The 21,379-nt window shown below is 42.9% G+C and overlaps 1 protein-coding gene across 3 annotated transcripts in view; it reads right to left on the bottom strand.

The window, feature by feature from the left end:
- Window positions 1-21,379, bottom strand: part of SLC25A21 (solute carrier family 25 member 21) — a 276,895-nt gene that overhangs the window by 242,325 nt on the left and 13,191 nt on the right. The gene's annotated exons all lie outside the window — the stretch shown is intronic.

The following is a 21,379-nucleotide window of genomic DNA, read 5'->3' as shown; positions in this document are numbered from 1 at the left end:
GCTAATAAAGCAAGATGAGTGCCGCAACCCCAGAGTCGGTCACGACTGGACCTAATGGTCAGGGGTCCCTTTACCCTTAAACCCAGCGTAATGAATTTAAGAATGCATTCATGTGGGAGTGAGATGTGACATGACAGAAGTCATGAATGGCAGGAAGGGAGCGGGCTTTCTCTCTCTCCCCCCATAACATTAGAACTAGTGGATTTCCAGTGAATCTGACTGTTGGAAGATTCAGGACAGAAGAATAGAAGAAGATAGAAGAAAGTACTTCATGCAGTGCGTAGATAAACTATAGGATTTGCTCCGACAGGGAAGCAGTGATGGCCACCAACTTGGAAAGCTTTAATTGAATTTGCATTTGAATGATAATCAGGACCTGGAGGACAAAGCCTTAATTGGATTTATGCTGGTAGCAGCACGTATGGTTTTCGCAAAGTTTTGGAAGGACCTCGAGGGAGCAACCCTAACATCCTGGTACAAGGAGTGTGGTAAATAGCCCTTATAGAGAAATTAACACAAAAAACTGAAATTCTCTAAAGGAGCAAAACAGAAGGACCCTTTAGCTGGAGAATGGTGGGACTTTCTTGCATTTTCAAATACTGCAGAACATGAGAGACCAGCCCCAAGATTATAAAACCAATTTATGGATAGTGTAACAAATAATTACTAGTATGCTGTACTTTTGCACTATTCTTTCACTTCCATCATAAAGCAAAATGCTACCACTGTAAGGGAATTGCTAAGGTCATATTGGGGTCTTCAGAACCAAAGTTGATGGGATTATTATTTTTGTTGCTGTTGATGATTTACATTCAAACTGCATTGTGCAGGACATTAGGTTCCAAATTGATGAAAAATAACAATAAGTAAAAAGACAATAAAAAGAGGATTGGACAAATTAACGGAAGACAAGGCTTTCAGTGGCTACTAGCTGCGCCCTGTCTCCACAGTCGGAGGCCCCAATGCTTCTGAATACCACTTGCTGGAAACCACAGGAGATGAGAGAGCTCTTGTCCTCAAATCTTGTGAAGTTTTCTTAGGCATCTGCTTCTCCACTGTGAAAACAGGATGCTGGACTAGATGGTCTGTTGGCCTGATCTTCTTATGCTTTATGTTCTTAACAAAAGCATGGCCAATATACTTCTGGCACTTATCAAGCTTAAATTGTGAAGTGTGGATCGTTTCAAAAGGAACCATCCTAAATCCTCACCCTTTGAGATGGAGAAATTTCCTCCACATGCTGTGCTGTGAAATGAAAGTACAACTGGTCAGATCCGGACAAAAGGTGGTAAGGGGAATATATTTTTGAATAAATCTTAGGCTGCAACCCTGCCATGTGAGGGACCATTTGCAAGATCACTCCAGAACTTAAGTGGAAATCATTCCAGTGAATTGATGCTACAGGTGGCAACCATTTTAGTGCACAACCAATTGGTGCACGATCACTGACCTGCAGGTCCTTTTGGACCTGGAAGAAGGCAGAACGGCAGAAGGGTGGGGCACGTTTACATGTGTTCCTCTGACACATGTGAGGCCTGGAACAGAACCCCGCATGAAATGGTCACCACCTGTATATGCCTTTCCAAAATGCCCCCACGCTATATTTGACATTAGTTTAACATAGTCAGGTGACTGAAATGAGAATATTGCATGCTTTTTTGAATTTATAATGAGAAGTTACTTCAAGTATATACTTTCATCAGATGTCAACCCCCAAAGTTCTTATGAAACTGTCTTGCGTAGCATTTTGGAAGACTAAAATTAATTGTTTGAATCCTCCTTAATGTAATGTTGCTGTTAATTTCTCAAGTTATAGGAATACTGGATGTTGTTGTAATACAATCTAATAACATGCCTTGAACCATGATCCAAAACATGGTTACTTTAAAGTAAGCTCCCCTGAAATCAACTAAGTAATTCAAACAGTGGGATGCACCACACTTTCTTCCAGATGAATGTGGTGTTAAATGTGGGTCTGTTGAATGTTCATTGGTTTAAACCCTGCTGTGAAAATATGACTTTACATTCTGATTTTATGAGATCACAACTGTGCTTTATTGGGTTGTGTGTTTTATTTTTAAAGGAAGGCAAGGTACAGGGAATTTAACCCTGTATCTGAAAATATTTAGATGTGGCTTAGCATTTCAAAATTATCTTATGAAAGTGGCAACTAATTAAAGTTGCCATTACACCTTAGAATTTTAAACACTTTCCAAACTCTGAATGCATGGGCTTCTCTATTGGTTTTCTTTCTGTCAAAATTACAAATGCAAATAATTGAATAAAACTCTGCTAATTCTCTTCAAACCTGGAGTTTTTTTTTAAAAAAAAAATCTTAATCATCATAAGGTAAACAAAGAACATGTTGAAATAGAGCAGAGTTCTAATGAGTTAATGTAAAAAGAAAAGAAAAAGGCAATCTGCCTGAAAGCTGGCCGCCTGTACCCTGACAGTCATCCATCAAACCAAAAGTCTCTTTAATAAATGCCAATTATAGGGCAAATATGCACAAAACGTGGATAGCATAAGCCATGGGATCATTTCCTTCCGAGAAAATTAGTGGTGAGCAAGACTCCCATGCAGTATAAACTACCAGTCTGCCCTACAGCAAAGTTTGCTCTTGATCTGAATACTAAGTACTAATTGCTATTTCTCTTTGCATTCTGTTGTGCTGTGCACATCTATAAAAGTTTATAAAGGCACAAAAATCTATTCTCAGAACTGCAAATTCCTTCACAATTTGTATAAAAGCCTAACCTAGCTATAAAAGGGGAGGGGGGAATGACATGCCTATAATGTACACAGTGTCTCTGACTTCCGCTGTAAACGAGTCGTTTTCCTAACTTAATCATACTCAAATTTCACCCCTTTTAAAGATCCTGATTCAAAAATGTTCTCTCATTCGCCACAGTCCACAAATTTATTCCATCTCTTCCTGTGATACTATATGTGCATAAATTAAAAAGGAATGGTCTCGAGTAAGGCCTGGATTTGACATGTGTACATTTCTTCTTGCACTTAACATGGATTTTATAAACTTTTGTATAAAAAGTGTGAGAGAAACTTCATTCACACAAACAAACACACACACACACACAGAGAGAGGGGGGGGGGACATTTTGATTCCGATATTAAAAGGTTTAGCTTTGACACTTAAACCAAATGGGAATCAAAATAATACAAAGCTTTCTATGTAGAGTTGTGGTAAAACTGTTGGACTAGGATTCAAATCTTCACTCAGCCTCACTCATTTTCTCTCAGTCTCACAGGGTTTTGGTGAGAATAACAGTGGGGAGGGGGAAGAAAGATGGACACTGCCCTGGGTTCCTTGGAAGAGAGGGTGGGATAACATGTTGCAGGTAGCATTATCAGTAAGATGCTAAAACGATTAGTTATTCTCTTCCTCAAAGGAGCCCAGGAAAGCATGCATGGTTTCCAGAAGTGGATCACCTTGTGGGGTAGAGCTGCCATGCTAGCTTCAAGACAGCGGGGTTGCTGCCACTATTTACGTACCTGGAGGGAGAGAGGGAAGGTCAAGGTGATGGTGCAGTTGACCTGGTGCTGGTGGTACACTGGCAGAGCCAATTTGTCTCTCCCACCTGTATGCCTACACCATGCCAACCTTCCCAATGCCTCGCTGTCTCTCGCATGGCAGCTTTTCCATGAGCTGCTTCTCGCAGTCTGCCTCGCCTCTCATTTAATCCTCACATCTATGTGATAAGATGGGTAAGCTGAGAGATAGCAACCAGCCCAAGGTCAACAACAGGTGGCCTTCATGGTTCAACCAAGGTTCGAGCCAGGCCATCTTTGGTCCAACCCATCATTTTACGCCACCGCACACAGCGGCTTTCATCTCAGTTTGTCACATTTTTTACATCCCTGATGTCTATGAACAACACACCTGTCCCCTACCATCAAGAGACTTTGTTCATCTGTCAAAGTTGCTGCTGCTGCTGTTGCATTTGATATGTCTCTTGATAAGAAGCATGTTTTCAAGTACAGAATATCCCTGGCCTACATCTCGGGGTTAATGCCTAAGAACAAAGAAAGAAATATGTTAACTAGACAAAGCTGCTTTCTAAGTAGTCATACTTTATGCCAGTGTATAATGACAGAATTAATTTCTTTGAGGACAATGTTCACGTTTGCTGCATTTGCACAACATGCTACATTAGTCCCAGGCTGATGTCTTACCTAATTGACCCCCAGTGTGACATCTTCCATCGCACAGGCAGGCCCGTGCTATATTCACTTATTTCCATGTTGCCTGAAATTATGATGAATGATCTGAGCTCCATTCAATTATTGAAAAAGTGCAAAGAAACAGAAACAATGAAACTGGCAAAGTGTTCTGCATTCTTTAGGAACAATTTAGGCTAATTAGCATCAACTTCTCCCCCATTCATCATACCCCTTTAGAAATATAAACAAACTGTCAGCTCTAACCTAACAAACAGATCACTGAGCTACTTAACACAAATTATTCTTACATGAAAAGCTCCTTCTCAGGCAATATTCTCCTCTAGGGCATCTGGGAAGCTGAGCTATTAAAATTGAAGACATATGTTTCAGTCAAACTTAACTTCCAGATTGTAATGATCACTGTTGTGACAGTTTTCCGTCAGCATACCGATTGCAGGCAGGATGTTACACACTTAAAACAAAATGATGAAACAATAGAGCTAAATGAGGCCTGTTCACTTAGTACTGTATTAAACAAGGTTAATTATCACACTGAATTTCAAGGTTTCTTCTTTTATAATATGCTTCAGCTTTATAAATGGTTTGTTTTATTTGCTGTTACACACCAAGAATGTTTCAGCATGCATCTGAGAGGTGACCGGAATGAGACAATAACCAATCACGGATGAAGAAAGAGCTGGAACTATTCTTCAGGAGCCATTGAAGGGGTGAAGTTCTCACCCTCTTGCCTTTTGAACTGCAATTGCTCCATGTTTGCCTCAGAGGAAGAACTGCAGCCCACCAAGATGGAACCCAGCCCCTCAGAACTGTGCAAAACTCCATTCTCTATTATAATGTAAACATCGGCTTGTGGGCATAATCCGCCTGGAAGTTTTCTTGCACGTGTGCCATTGAAACAAACGGGAGCCACACCAGAATATGGCACTTCATAGTTTCTAATTTCAATGGAGTTTGAACAGGAGAACTTCCAGGTGCCTTACTTTGTTTGCTTAAACCAAGAATGGGGAACCTGTGGCCCTCCAGATGTTGTTGTGCTACACCTCCCTTCATCCCTGACTAGTGGAGATGATGGCTGGGGCTGATGGAGTTCAACAACACCCAGGCGACCGCAGGTCCCCACCTCTGGCTTAAAGCCATTAAGTGAAAGAGGCACAATATGCATGTGAGTTTTCTACATAATCAATCCTCCTCCCCCCCCCCATTCCTGAGTTTTAAGTATACAGTGGTACCTCTGGTTAAGTACTTAATTCGTTCTGGAGGTTCTTAACCTGAAACTGTTCTTAACCTGAAGCACCACTTCAGCTAATGGGGCCTCCTGCAGCTGCCGCGCCACCGGAGCACGATTTCTATTCTCATTCTAAAGCAAAGTTCTTAACCCAAGGTACTATTTCTGGGTTAGCGGAGTCTGTAACCTGAAGCATATGTAACCTGAAGCGTATGTAACCCGAGGTACCACTGTATACAGTCGTACCTCGGAAGTTCGACTTCTGAAAAGGTTCAGAAACCAAGGCATGACTTCCGATTGGTTTCTGATTGCGCAGGCACGTACAGTAGCTCTCAGGGCAGCTAACAACATTCAAAGCACACTTAAACAATAAAAAGCTTTTTTTAAAAAAAACCACGGTAACTCGGAAATAATTAAAAACATTAGCTTAAAGTATCAAAATAAACATAAGGCCTACCTTCCCCAACTGGTAGAAGTTGAAGAGAGAGGAGGAACATGTCTCTTCCACAAAATGAGTTTCATGATTGGGAGGGGAGCAGCTAAAAAAGTGACCCTTACATGCCAAGCACCCTCCCATGCCATGATGTAGAGAAGGGTCTCAACATCAGATGTTAGGATCTGTGTTGCCTCCAGGCTTTGGGAGCCCATGAACCTCCCTCTCTGTGGCCAAGTCATTTCCTCTCCAAGGCACCACTGCACACTCACTTGCCTTCTCTCTCCAGTCCCAATCCATACGATTGCCCAGAGAAAGAGCACGTGGCAAGTGGAAGGTGCTACTGTATCTCCTCCCTTGTCACTGCTTGGATGCTCAGAGATAGCTCAAAGAAGACTAGAAGGCTCCAAAGGGTGGCTGTGGGTCCCTTGCAGGAGTGTAGGCCTCAGTAGGTACACCCAGTTATCCCTGTTCCTGATGCTAGCCCTCCTTAGGGTGCAGACACAATGATATGGGGTGAGGTAGCCTTTTAGAGGAAGGCAAGTGCTTTACTTCCAGCTTATTAGAAGGGAGCAAGTCAACTAGCAAGCTAGCTAACGATAACTTCTAAGGGCCAAACCAGCCATGTGTGTGTTTATTAAACATGTGCATTCTGAATTGACCTCTGGGAATGGGAAATTTACTTTAAACACTAAACCAATCAAAACCCACTTCTCTCCCCATGCTCTACTGCTCGAAATTGCTTGTCTCCCAGCCAGGTTTGATAGGGGAAGTGAGCCAGGCTGGAGAAAAACAGTTTCAAGTAGCAATGTGGTAAGGCAGGGCAGGCTGGAGTTTGCTCCCATCTCCAGCGTTTAGTGTCTAAAATGAACACCCGCATACATTTGATAGCCAAACTAGGGTGTCTGTGCTCAATAAGCAGGCATATCTCTGGTTCAGCCCTAATACCATGACTGTTTCTAACCAATATTTTACCATGAGAATTCTAGGAGAAAATTCTGACAAGATGAACAGGATGCTTTCAGCATCACTGAAAGGAGAAGTAGCAGACTTTTCAGCTATGTTGTTCTTTTACTGCTGTAGGAAATACTTCCTGCATATTCCCAGCCTCCTTGAGGTGGTAGGGGAGGGCTGGAAAATGCAACACTAGCAGCTTGAGAACACTTTCATTGCTTCCTTAGAGGTTTGCCTGGTTTGCCTTTTTCCCCCCTGTCCAGTAAGAAATATATTGCAGCTAAGTGGGGATTTGATTTTTACCCATTTTCCTCTGACATCCTAATATCTTTATTTCTGATAACGCTAGAAAACAGTATGTTGCAGAGTTAACTGATTTTTTTTTTTCAACTTTCCCATTGTAACTTCTAGGCCTGGGATCTAACCTAACCACATTTCAGACAGGGACCTCTGGTAATACTTGCAAGTTATATCATGCCAAGGAACACTTCCTGAACTATCATCACACACTGGGGAAGGTTCCTGTCCTGCTCATCAGGTGTGAGAGGTGGCAAGCTCCTGGATGGAGACAGAGCCATTAGACAGAGACAGATGCAGGCAGAAGAAAAAGGCTGGGATGGATCTGCAGGTTCTGCCTGTGCCACTTCCAGAGACAGATACCAGCAGAAGCTGCATTTCTAGATCTATTTCAGCCTTTTGGTTCTGTCTGTGTCTCTGTCTGCCTTCCTCTTTATCTCTCCTTCCTTAGTCTCTGCTACACTATGGCCACCGAGGGAGCTGGGTAACTTCTCTATACCCTCTCATCCTCATGATGATCCCCAGGTTTTTGAAACATTGGGCTGTGTCTGGGCACACCCAGCACATCCTGTGCGCATGATCCTGCACCAGCAGTGGGATAAGGTGTTCCAAACACAAGGTGTCCCAAACAGATAAGCAAATGGGGCAGTGGGAGTAGGGTGGCGGGGTGCAAAAAGGTTCCTGTACCTTTTATAGTTCCACAGAAAAGGGAATTTCAGAAGGCACAGCTTTTAAAGATAGACCAGTCCCCCATTTCAGTATCACCCATGTTGGGTAGGCTACTAGACCTGGAGAACCCATCCTAATCTTTTTTCTCTCTGCTGCCACCACCTGCTTATGTGTCACCTAGGACAAGGGAGTGGGATACCCAGTGCCTAATGGTGGTCTCTTCAAGAGTAGGGCAACAGTCAGATGAATGCCAGTTCTCTGGCTTGGCAACTGGCTTGGGGTCCATCTCCCCTCTATTCTCTCAGACACTGTAACAACCAGTAGCATAGTCCCAGTAGTTGAAACCATGTGGCAGGTTAACTAGCCCTTGAGTGTGTATAGAACCCAGCTCGGAAATCCAATTAAGAAGTTTATTCAAAGGGAATATGTGTACAAAGGAAGAGGTGGGAGAAATAGCAAGCATGGAGCTCAAAATGGAAATAAAAGAGTTGTTGGCATTTGTCTGTGTCAAGACAGAATGGAGTGCACCTCCAGCAGTGAGGTCAAACTATTGCATTAGCAGCACTGAAATGACTTCCCTGGGCAGTGAGTATGGAAGTCCAGGGCTGCTCTGACTACAAGATCCCCGCCTCTCAGCCTCACTGATGAGGTCCAAAGAAAAGCAGAGCAATATGTTTGGCATCAGCTTGGCTGCAGGAGTTGCCAGAAGGAATTGTTCAAGGCAGCATCCAACTGTCTTAGGGACTCCTCTCCAGATTTGTGTGAGGTTTGCTCCTTAGCCTTTTCTTCTAAAGATGTTCCACAAGGCAGCGGGTATGCTCCAAATGAGCATAGCCACAAGGCAGTGGAAGCTTAGGATCAGAGTTTTCCTTCTTCTAGACGGGCTACCTTCCCAGGTTGACAAGCTCCATCTGCCTGCCTCTTCAGCACATTCAGCAACTGCCTTCTTGACCATTGAACCCACTATTGGAATCATCCACTCAGTTTGCAGGAACTTGTCTTTGCATGCAGGGAAAGTCCCTAACTCACTGAGGGTTTGAGACCCATTGGCTACCCTCACCTGGTTTAGCCAGCCAGTTGAAGCCATTTCCAGGGTGTGGCTGCTGTTGCATGCTGACAGCTTCTAGGAGCCACATGTGAGAGCTGAGTGCAGGGTGGGGACCAAAGGTGGCCAAACTACGCCAGAAAGAGCATGATGTGCTCCCAACAGAGGGACATAATCCTAACACCCTGGAATATCAGAATATTGGTTTGGTGAATGCTACACTTGATCCAAACTAACAAACTAAGGGCTTTTCCACACTTCCAACCACTTTCCCCCAGGAAAGACCTTCTGCTGAATCAGAACTCACATCAATCGTTTTTTCTACAAATGGATGTTTGTTCTGATTCAGTGGTAAATGACCAGTTTTCCTGGGTAAAGTGTCAGGACAAACAAAAACACCTCTCAGCCCCATGCCTAGAAAGAATAGGGCAGAGTGGAAAACCTCTTGGACCTGTGCTTTTCAGGTATGGAAGAAGTGGAAGTGTGGACAAACTCTCAGTGGTGACCACTAGCAACCTCAGCCTTCAGTTGTGTGTCAGGGAAAACAAGGAGGACACAGCTGTTACAGCCACAGCCTATTTTTAAAGGTTTCTTACTCACCTGGTTTCAACAAAGAGCTTTTTGGTTTTTGCCAGTCACAAGCTACGTCACATCATTTGGGAATCTGAGAAGTGGCTATCTGGGTGTTACCGGTAATTGTCACTGGACAATTACTCCCTGTTGCTGCTTATGTACTTAGGAACTCGGACGGAAGGACGTGGCTGGCTCAGGAGGACTGGAGGACAAGAGATCATCACTTTTCACCACGTAGCTTGTCATGAAACCTGTTTACATAATAAGCTACACCTGCTGAAATGCCCTTCTCTATGCAACAGTTAAAGGTGCAGGAGTCCCCTATCCTCTTTTGTATCTAACCATTCTAGGGAGGTATCAGGTGAAACAGTGAGCATTTCAAAAGTGGCAAGCAGTTCTTCATACCTAGAAGGTGCAGAAGGAACTGTCCAAATGAGAACGTTTTCTTCATTTCCCGAAAGGGCGCAAATACTAAAGGCTCTTCTTACATTTTCCAAACTGGTTTTGAAATGAAGAATTCTCTTTCCTGATTAAGCCAGGTGCTAAATTTTGTGAAAACAGCTGATGTTGTCACAGCTCTTAACATTATCTTAGAGGTACTATAAGAATCAATGTTAAAAATGCACTCTTGCTGGTTTAAACATTCCTTAGTATTCTGACCATAAAGTCTTGAAGTCTGCCCACCAACATTCAATTTGTTTTGGAACAGCACACCACTCAACAGCAGGAGGATGAAAAGAAACGACAACTTTAAGCTGAAGAAGCAGGCTAAATATCAGCAATAGCTTCCTGCAGTGAAATCTATAGACTGTGAAGTAGTCTGTAAAGGAAGTGGTGAAATCTTTGTCACTTGGGACACTTTAGGCACACATTAGAAATCATGATAATGAGCATAATCTTGCATGGGCAAAATGATAATAAACAAGGAGATTATTTCCATCTCTGGCCATTATGACTTGAGTAGCATCATAAGAACAATGAGAATATGCTGATAATCAGCAGGATGGTAGAAGGCATGTCCAGATGTTCTCTTTCTCCTCCTCCTGGAGAGATCAGTCAAAGGGCTTTGCAGTAATACCACAATTGGCTTCCTCCACACAGCATCTGATGTGAGGAATTTTGAAACCTCACAGCTGCCTCTTGTGCGTTTTGCCCCTCTCTGGAATGGCACCAAAGAATGTTCTCCTCCTATAATAACTTTGAGAGGAGTTTCATACATAAGGCTTAAAGCAGTTCTCACTCCAATGGCTTAGTGTATAATAAAATGTAAGACAAGTACTGCACAGGATGTTCATTTGCACTGCAGATAGCTTACTACCACTTTTTCCTTATTCGTGTGGCATGTGGGACTAGAAACGTGTGCCTCCTGAACCTGCACTAAAACTCTGCACATGCACACCCCGATGTTGTAGGGCTTATCCACACCAGAGTTTACTGTGTGTTTTCAGCTGCTTGCATTCCTGTTTAATATGTATAGTCAATAACAGTAATAAAATAATAAAATTTTATTTATATCCCGCCCTCCCCAGCTGAAGCCAGGCTCAGAGCGGCTAACAACAGTAAAATAATACAACATTCTAAAATCATTTCATTATAAAATCAGTTCAAATCAAATTAATGGCAACCATTGGGCTAGAGTTCTGTGAGGATTGCTAAAGGAGGGGGTGAGACTGTGCCCTGACCAAAGGGACCTGTTCCTGGAGGAACAGGCCCTGGAGGAACAGTCTTGCAGGTCCTGTGGAAAGATGTCAAGTCCCGCAGGGCCCTATTCTCTTGTGACAGAGCATTCCACGAGATCGGGGCCACGGCCAAAAAAGCCCTGGCTCTGGTTGAGGCCAGCCTCACCTCCCTGTGGCCCAGGACCTCCAAGATGTTTTTGTTTGAAGACCGTAAGGTCCTCCGTGGGACATACCAGGAGAGGCGGTCCTGTAGGTACGAGGGTCCTAGGCCGTCCTAGTCAAGAAGATATTAACCTCAAACACCACCAGTCTCAATGCGTTTCCCTTGTAAATTTGGGTATACCCAATCCAGTAAATTGGGGAAAATCAGGCTCCACTCAGGGCTGCAGATTATATGATTCAGGTAGTTTTTGGGTGGCTGAATGAATTACCACTTTCTGCTACTCTCCTATCCATGCCCACTACTTCATCAATTCTTTCATTTATTTTCCGGCTGTGCTTATAACTATTTCTGGTGTTCTCCTGAATCAAGGAATCCCCCCCCCCTTTTGATCCCTCAGATGTGCACAAAATCCAAAAACTGAACAAGCAAATCACATTGAAAATGTCTACAGCAAATATATTGGGCTATAATTTGAAAAGTGTGTGCTGAGAACCAGCAGGCTAGTAAGGGTGAGACAGAAGCTTATCCATATATGCATAGTTATGAATTGGGGGGGGGGGGCAGATTGCCCAGAATCTCCCCCTAAGAAAAGCTCAACAACTCTGGTCAATCCAATGGGTAGATCACTGCCAGTTTATTTATAGTGGGAGTAGATCGCAGTCTCTTGGAAGTTGGACTGAAGGGCAGCAGACATGCTAGCTGACTGGAGTGGGTTATTACAGAGAGACACAGAGATGGCACTTAGGATGCCTCTGAACCCATTGCTTCACTTCTGGGAAGGACAAGTCCCTCTTGGGATGTACCGTATTTTTCGCCCCATAGGACGCACCGGCCCATAGGACGCACCAAGTTTTTTGGGGGGGGAAATAAAGAAGAAGAAAAATATTTTTCCCCCAGGCGCTTGTGGGGCCGGCAGCGGGGAGAAGCACGTGTCTCCCCGCCGTCAGCCTCCAAACCACATCGGGAGACAGCGGGATGGCGGCGTTCCGCCTCCCCGTTGTCCCCCGACCTTGTGGGGCTGGCGCTGCGACTCTCCTGAAGCCTGGAGAGCGAGAGGGGTTGGTGCGCACCGACTCCTCTCGCTCTCTAGGCTTCAGCGAAAGCCTGCATTCGCCCCATAGGACGCACACACATTTCCCCTTCATTTTTGGAGGGGGAAAAGTGCGTCCTATACGGTAAATGCTGTGAACTCTCCTTTCATAAAACTCAAGTATAAATATGTGTGAACCACATTTCTAAGACACAGCAGACTCCACTGTGCCTTGATATTCTGATGGAAACACAACCCTGAAACCTACCCAGAATCTTACTATGGCTCGGCAGAGATTGGTGGTGGCATGTAACACTGGTGTCAGAAGTGGGATCTGTTTCCTAGAGGAAAAGACCTGAGAGCAGAAGTGTGCCAGAAGTAAAACTCGAGGGTGGAATAGCAGCACTCCTTGAGTGCGTACACACACATTCCATTTTATCCCTCAGATTTGTGCAAAACCAGAAAACCTCACAGGGAAATTTACAATTGCTTGACTTTGTGCTTTTGCACACTTCTTGGGGGACCTATCTGCATTCATGCCCCAGCAGTACTTAACTGACATAATAGAATCAAAAAATTAGAAGATTGGGATAAACACAAAAGGGTATGCCTACCAATATTAACAGGAAAGCCCAAAGTTGCTCCTCGTATACCAATTCAAATAAATGCAAGTGTGGGCAACTCCAGTCTAATTCAAATGTGGATGTGGGGAGTGGATAAATAGCTAAATAATGCTCATATGTGGACAAGCCCAGAGTCTCACTGAAATAAATATAGCTGTGTAAATACTGGGATACAAATATTACCAGAGACATGTCCAAAGCACTTCTGCATGCACAGAAGCAGCTGCCAATATTCCTTCCAGCTGCAGCCTCACGGGTACGACACAGAGCAACCTCTAATATTCAGGGAGCTACTACCAGGAAGAATCTGAAAAACCTCATGAGGAATAATGTGCACAACTTTGGATCCTATCCATAAAACAAAACAGACCCCACTAAAAGGACAGTAAGGACACTCATGGGGGGCTTTGTCACTCATGAGCAAGCTGCTGCAAGATAATATTTTAGTGTTCAGCTAGTAAGTGATTCCTGGAGAATAAATATGATCCCATGATTCTGACTGTCAGTTTCATGAACCAAATGGTATACTTTTAAAGTTGCCTATGCCTGTCCACTAAGAACTTTTTTTAGCATTGGGGAAAGCACATGTTTTCACAAAATACTCCGAATGTGGGAACATCAGGGAACTTCTGCAGCCTAGCTTAATCATTCTCTGGAGAGTAACAACTCTCGTTTCCTGTCTGCTTCCATTACTTGCTGCTTGTTTATTCTTCAATTTGCAGAGCCTTCCTAAGAAAAAATCATGGTGCAATCTTGTGTGTATTTACTGAAGAAAAAAAACAGGACTTCAGTAGGAATTAATCACTAGTAAGTGCACATTAATCTGCATGCACACTAGCATGAAAGTAAATGTCACTGGAATCCATCGGACATAATTTGCAAAAGGGCATGAATAAAATGGGGCTGCGTATTAGAAGAAGAAGGAGAGTTTGGATTTGATATCCCGCTTTATCACTACCCGAAGGAGTCTCATAGCGGCTAACATTCTCCTTTCCCTTCCTCCCCCACAACAAACACTCTGTGAGGTGAGTGGGGCTGAGAGACTTCAGAGAAGTGTGACTGGCCCAAGGTCACCCAGCAGCTGCATGAGGAGGAGCGGGGAATCGAACCTGGTTCACCAGATTACGAGTCCACTGCTCTTAACCACTACACCACACTGGAACACCCAAATATGCCCACCTCTAAATTGCTGCCCAAGCTGTGTGGACGTCATTTGTTTCTACCACAAGATAGTTCTATTTATCTGAACAAAGACGCACATTGTTACACTGGGAAAACTTCCGGTGATAGCCAGTTATGGCAGCTCACTCACACAACAGCCGGTCTGCAAGTGGGAGTCCTGTTCTTAGTGTAGCTCAATAGCCCAACCCAATACATATTTTACAAAAGATACTGCAAAATCAATTATTATACTCTGCAGCTAAGTTTTGTATGCTACCACTTCTGCTGCTGCTTGCACACAACATCAACTCTCTAACTTTTCTGTGCTAATGTTATGTTGGATGTCACCCTGTGATTTAAAAAAGAAATCATAAAAATTAGTAAAGCTGAACAATTAAATTGTATATGCATTTAAAACTTGCAACTTTATATACATACGTTTTAAATTAAATTCATATTTCTTCGTTTCAGACAAGGCCAGCAATATTGAATTAGGCAATAGTGTGCACTGAATTGTGCAATGCCAACAAACCAGCTTAAATAATTTTATTTTATTTCTGTAAAACAGACTGCACTATATTAACTATTAAATGTATTTTAAATACAGTATGATGGTCTGCTTGAAGCAGAGACAGGTGACCTGTGGCTCTTCATATGTTACTGGACTACAAAGTCCTTCATCCCTGACCACTGGCCATGCTGCTAGGGCTACTGGGAGCTGGAGATCAACAATGACCACTCACCCTTCTAAGGTGGGTGGGCGGTTGCAGACCATCGCCCCATTCACCATCCCCAGCAGCAGAAGCTCACATGTTGGCCAGTCGTTAAGGGAATTAACTGGCCTGAAGGGGTACCGAGTGGGATTCCCTGCCAGGAAGTCAAGATGAAATGGGCCAATCAGAAGCCCGGCTGGATGGGCAATGCCTTGCCACCTGGCTAGGCATTAATGGCGCTGTGGGTTAAACCACAGAGCCTAGGACTAATAATAATAATAATAATAATAATATATTATTTGTACCCCGCCCATCTGGCTGGGTTTTCCCAGCCACTCTGGGCGGCTTCCATAGAAACCAAAAATACACTAAAATATCACACGTTAAAAACTTCCCTGAAGTTTTCCCCTGACTTGCCGATCAGAAGGTCAGCGGTTCGAATCCCCGCGACGGGTTGAGCTCCCGTTGTTCAGCCCCTGCTCCTGCCAACCTAGCAGTTCGAAAGCATGTCAAAGTGCAAGTAGATAAATAGGTACCACTCTGGCGGGAAGGTAAACGGTGTTTCCGTGCACTGCTCTGGTTTGCCAGAAGTGGCTTAGTCATGCTGGCCACATGACCCGGAAGCTGTATGCTGGCTCCCTCGGCCAGTAAAGCGAAATGAGCGCTGAAACCCCAGAGTCGGCCACGACTGGACCTAATGGTCAGGGGGGCCCCTTTACCTTTTATGCCTAGGCAGGTAGCACTAGCACACAATTTGTATTCGCAATTGTGTGCTATCGTGAATACTGCATTTAGCCCCTTTCTGCATAATTGTGTAGGCAGGTAGCAATGACATTTGGCAGTCACTAGTTCCCCAATAAGCAATAAGCAATAACCTGGTGTTTATCATTTATCGGTTGAATTTCTTCCCTGCTTTCATCGAACAGACCACAGAGAGGCTTACAGTATCATTCCATCAAATACCGTTTGAAATATTGTACAAAAATGAAAGTTAGAAGCTGAATTGAAAATGTAAGCAGCAAACAGCAACCCCACAGCATTCTGATATCTAACAAGGCTGCAATTATTACACCCACAAAGCCTAAATTAACAAAAATGCCTTCGACTAGTATCAAAATGTTACTAATAAGGGGGATTATCCAGCTGTCAAAGGGAGAGAGTTGCACAATCAGGGTGCCACTTCAGAGAAATCCCTGTTTGATGTCATTGTTGAAGGTTAATAATAATAATAATAATGATGATGAAGATGATGATGATGATGATGATAATAATAATAATTTATGCAGGACCACCAACAGGAACTCCCCCACTGATTGAAAGGCAAAGACCAGTATAAACTGAAGGAGGCACTTATTCAAGTTTTTGGATCCTGAGCCTCTTAGGGATTTAGATACAAATGTCAGAGCCTTCATTTGGGTCTAGTAGCATATAGGCACCCAGTGCAGTTCTCAAAGGAAATATATCATGTGATTCCATCCCTGGACTGAAACAGCAGTCTTATTGCTGTGCACTGTATCAGCTGCAGCTTCCAGACTACATAACCCTACGTAGAGTATATTGCAGTACTCTAAATGTGAGGTTTGGAAAACTGTGGCCAGGCCCTATTCTTAGCATGATGGCAACCTGGAGGAAAAAATCTGTATTTTCTTCTCATTTTGCACTATATTACTTTAACTGGGCTAGAGCCACAGCTCACCACAAGTTCCGCCAACTCTCCAGCTGCAACAGCCACTCACAATCTCCCTGTCCAGTCTTTTTAATTATTTCACCACACTGGTTGTGGGTTGATGCTGGGTGTAAGAAATAGAAAATATATAAAGTGTGATAAATAACAGCAGCATTTGGCAACCTGAGATGCAGGCAATGAAGTGTTAAAGGCCCTGAAAGAAATGAAGGTTGTTGAAATATGCAGTGCAGTAAGAATTTTGTACATGTCTTAACAGTACAGTTGTCATACCCCTGAAAAACCCAGTCGTTTGCTTTTCTTGCTACACAATAATGAAATAAACTAGAATAACAGTGCGATGACAAATGTTCTCAGGGTTTGTATGCTTATATTGGTATTTATCATTTTCTTTTTAAAGGCAAATGTTATCAAAATACCTTTTGTGAAAAGAAGATCTGGAGGAATATACTGGCAAAACATGTTCAAACCGCATTAAGTATCAGTTTGAAGCTATGTTAGAAGGGGGCGGGGAGTGCAGCTAATACCAATCTATCAAAATTAAAACAGATTAAAGGAGCACAATGAAATTAGAAGTTGTATCTTTATGCGATGATGCAGGTGGATACGCATAGAAAAGAAGATGAAATAAAGAGAGGGCGTGAACCCTTACGAAAGCAAAACTAATTATGGGACAGGATCTGTCTCTGTAGCAGAATGGGAAGAAAGCCATTAAAGTCAGCAATCAAAACGTTCGGGCGAACATGGAGTAAATTTGCAACCAGTTATGTAATACAGTATTTAGTTTTGCAGATGCTATGCCAACAGGAAACAGACATGTGGCTTATTAATGCATTGGACACCTATTTTAAGACAACAGCCTTTAAAAAAGTACACATGGTAGCCCATTTAATGCAGAAATTGGAATGGTTAACATTTCAGAGCCAGTCAGTGGCAGGCCCTGCCATGCATCCATGTGAAGTGATGACTCAGGTAGCACCACCAGGCAGCACAGATGAAGGTGGCTTGGGTGGTGCTACAAGGCTTTTACAATGTTTTTGTCCTTGCAGGAGGGTGGCATCACCTTGTCATGTGCTAATGCTATGCCACAATGACAGCTGAGGGGAGGGCGGGACATACTGTGACACTCATTGCTACAAAAATGCACTGTTTGATCACTGAGGCTGAAAGGTCCTCTCTGCAGAGGTAAAAAGATACAGGGGGGAAAATGTCCACAGAGAGGGTCTGTCACAACAAACACAACAAAGGGTCCTGAAGCACCAGGCTAACACATTTATTGCGGCCTACTAAACCTTCATTGGCCAGAGCTTACTTTGCCAAAGACGTTAAGTGGTCAATTCAATGGATAGGCGTGTAAGGTGAAAGGTAAAGACCCCTGGATGGTTAAGTCCAGTCGAATTCAACTATGGGGTGCGGCGTTCATCTCAGGTTTCAGGCCGAGGGAGCCGATGTTTGTCCACAAAAAGCTTTCCGGGTCATGTGGCCAACATGACTAAACCACTTCTGGCGCAATGGGACCCCGTGGTGAGTACCAGAGCACATAAAAACGCCATTTACCTTCCCGACGCAGCAGTACCTGTTTATCTACTTGCGCTGGTATGCTTTCAAACTGCTAGGTTGGCAGAAGCTGGGACAGAGCAACAGGAGCTTAACCCATTGTGAGGATTCGAACTGTAAACCTTGGAATTACTTAGCCCAGGAGGCTCGGTGGTTTAGACGACAGCGCCACCTATCTATCATCTATCTATCTATCTATCTATCTATCTATCTATCTATCTATCTATCTCATAAAAATGGAGTGGAAGAAAGAGTTGGAAAATAATCTTACAAAATGAAGCTAAAGACCAAGAGATCACTGTGCAGTGCACAAACGAGTAAGAGATTCAATAAAAGCGGGTGTGACCCACTCCCAGCTGGTTAGGCGTTTGCAAAGCAAGGTTATACTACTAAAAGGGGACATTTTCTTTCTGCTTTAAGCTGGCCACTCCCAGTCCCTACTGATGCCGAGTCTGACAGACTCAGACATGGCAATACATTCCAACTCAGCAGCTTCACATCTGAGTTTCCTTTTGAAACGTTTTTGCTGAAGTATGAAACACTTTGAAGTACACTACAGAATGGACAAGAAGAGTGCTGAAGTGTCAACCCTTTTTGTAACCCGTCCTGGGACAATTTTGTGAACTAAGTTGTGTTCAGAGTAGACCCAATGAAATTAACGGACCTAACTTTCTCATGTTCCTTGAAGAAAACAAAAACGAAAAGTTCATGGAATGTCTGGTGCAAAGGTAGACAACATGGTGCTTCCAGATGTTGTGGACTATAAACTCACATCATTCCTGACTGTTGAGCATCAGGTGGGGCTCATGGAAATTGTGGTTCATAACATCTGGAGCGCAACACACTGGCTATGAATTAAGACTTCGTTTGCTTATTTATTTTTACCAACTCGACAGAGAGAGAGAGAGTGCAGATCTCAACAATATTCTCGTTTTAATTAAAAAAAACTTGCCTTCAGAATCAGAACCAATTGCTGGGGCACAACAGCGGGACTACTGAGCTCCTGCTGCTTTTATGAGCTTCTCACAGGCAAGTAGTTGACCATTGTGGGAAATCCGTTTGCTGGGCTAGATGGACTTTTAGTCTGATCCACCAGAACTCTTTTTATGTTCCTAAGAGTAGTTATTAATATCTATAGCAACAGAGCAATAGGTCACCTTATTTTGAAGGCAAGAATAGCTGGGAGATGGCCACAGATATAGCAAAGATACAAGTGTTGAAAAATCAGTGGTATGCATCTGGTAGACTGACTTTTCAGGGCTTGGCAGACATAATGTCTCACCTTGGTGATGGATTATTCTCAAATTACAAAAAAAATAAAAACATATCTGGTCATGTTTCAGCCACATCTCCACGAAGAATGAAAAATATTGTGGAAACAAGGCCCACCTGTCTGAAGGATATTCTAGTGACGAATAGACCTGGGCTGAAAGCAGGAGTTGCTGGGTGGGGAAGACATTTACAAAAGAATTGTTTTGTATTATGACTTCAGGTGTGCTGGCATATACATATATATTCCCTGTACACTATTAGAACATTTCATAACATCCCAGTTTCATAAAGGAAGAGAACTATGAATTCATAGAACTAGGACAGGAAAATGGTATATCCTGTTAAACGTTTCAGTTTAATATTATTAAACTGCAGAAACACCAGCAGTTGTAAATATAGTTTCAGCAGCTAGAGAAACAAATAGATAGTATAAACTTGAACAAAAACATATCACACATATGTTATTTCAGGCCTGTGTACTTCTTCAAAATGCTGTAAGTGTCAAAGATTTCACTTGCAAGGTAAAATAAGCAAATTCTGGCAGTAACATAAACTGTCCACATAATCACTTGGGGCTATGCTCATGTAACTTCATTGGAAAGTTCAAGAGAAATGCCTAGCTCTGAAAACCCATGCCATTTTGCAAATACGCAATGCATTAATCATACGTACTGTTGGCATCTCAGAACATTTCTAAAATATTCAACCGTATAGGTAATCTTACTCATGATCTGACATTGCTTTCAGAGTCAGGCTCGCGTTATTGGAACCTTTTTAAAGTGATACATTTCAAAGCCGCAAGAACATATCCTTCCAATAAAAAAGGAGCATGTTCTCATTTTTAAAGTTAAGGATTAATATGTACAGTGAGAGGCTACAGCTGTGAAGAATTTTCTTTTCAAAAAACACATTAAATTTATCCCAGAACACTATGAAATCAAAGTGTGTCAAGTGTGATTCACAAAACAGCAAAGTTGGAGCGACCATACTTAGCCCCGCTGGAATCAATGGACACAACATATACATAAATTCTAGCTGAATTCAACTCTTGAACTCTTTTGAGTTTCCAAGCAGAAGAAGCCAATGGCACTAGCTCAGTAGAGGAAGTCAAGGAAGACTAAATCCAGTCATAGGTGCAAGCTGAAATTTACTGAATAATCCGAGATGTTTCAAGCATTCAGAGGTTCACCTTCATGGAAAACTTGGCATTAAGAAATGAGGGAAAGAAATGTTTTTGTCCACAGCTTTCACTTCCTCCACACTTTTGCAATAGTAGAACTTAAAGACAGTAGGCAGTCTGGTTATTTGTTTTGAGTTGCCACTATACATGTTGTTCCACTTGTACAGGGTGTAGGATTTTGCAGCCTGAGATCATAGTATGGACTATTTGGCTTCAGCTGGGCAAAAGGTTCAGACAGCACGTGGCACCAAACCAACTTCAGTGTAGAATACCTTTCATCTACCAAATAAAATCTAGGACAGATGCTTTTTCGATACGCATTCACAAATTTCCAAGCTGGGCTTGAATCTAGCATGCAAGGTAGCCATGCGATTTATTCTTAAAGCATCAAATTGCTCGGTCAAGAAGAACTAAAAAGTATTGTCTTAAGTGTTCTATTCCTGCTTTCCATACAAACCAGTCATACATAAAAGCATGGCTTTTCTGCAATTGTTTATACTGTAGTATATTACAATCAATAGTACCAGCAGCTACTTTTTTATTTAATTTAATTTAATATTTGCATTCTGCTTTTCTAACAACAATGCTGAGTTCAAAGCAGCTCACAATAATGGCAATGAACAAATTCAGGACAAACTCTGCAACTCCTTCCATGGGAGGTGACAGTATTGTCCCAATTTCTGCAGTTACTTGGCTCAGCAGGTGGATCTCAAACTGTTTACAGTGGGGGCACCAAGAACTGGGAGGGGGGAAGCTGAAAAAAGTTGGCAGTACAGTGGTACCTTGGGTTAAGAACTTAATTCGTTCTGGAGGTCCGTTCTTAACCTGAAACTGTTCTTAATCGAAGCACCATTTTAGCTAATGGGGCCTCCCGCTGCTGCCACACCGCTGCTGTGCGATTTCTGTTCTCATCCTGAA

Source organism: Podarcis melisellensis, assembly GCF_964234715.1.
Source record: "Podarcis melisellensis genome assembly, chromosome: 1".
In the NCBI taxonomy this organism is placed as follows: domain Eukaryota; kingdom Metazoa; phylum Chordata; class Lepidosauria; order Squamata; family Lacertidae; genus Podarcis; species Podarcis melisellensis.
The sequence above is the reverse complement of the archived record's forward strand: the minus strand, read 5'-3'. Positions and strand labels throughout refer to the sequence as shown.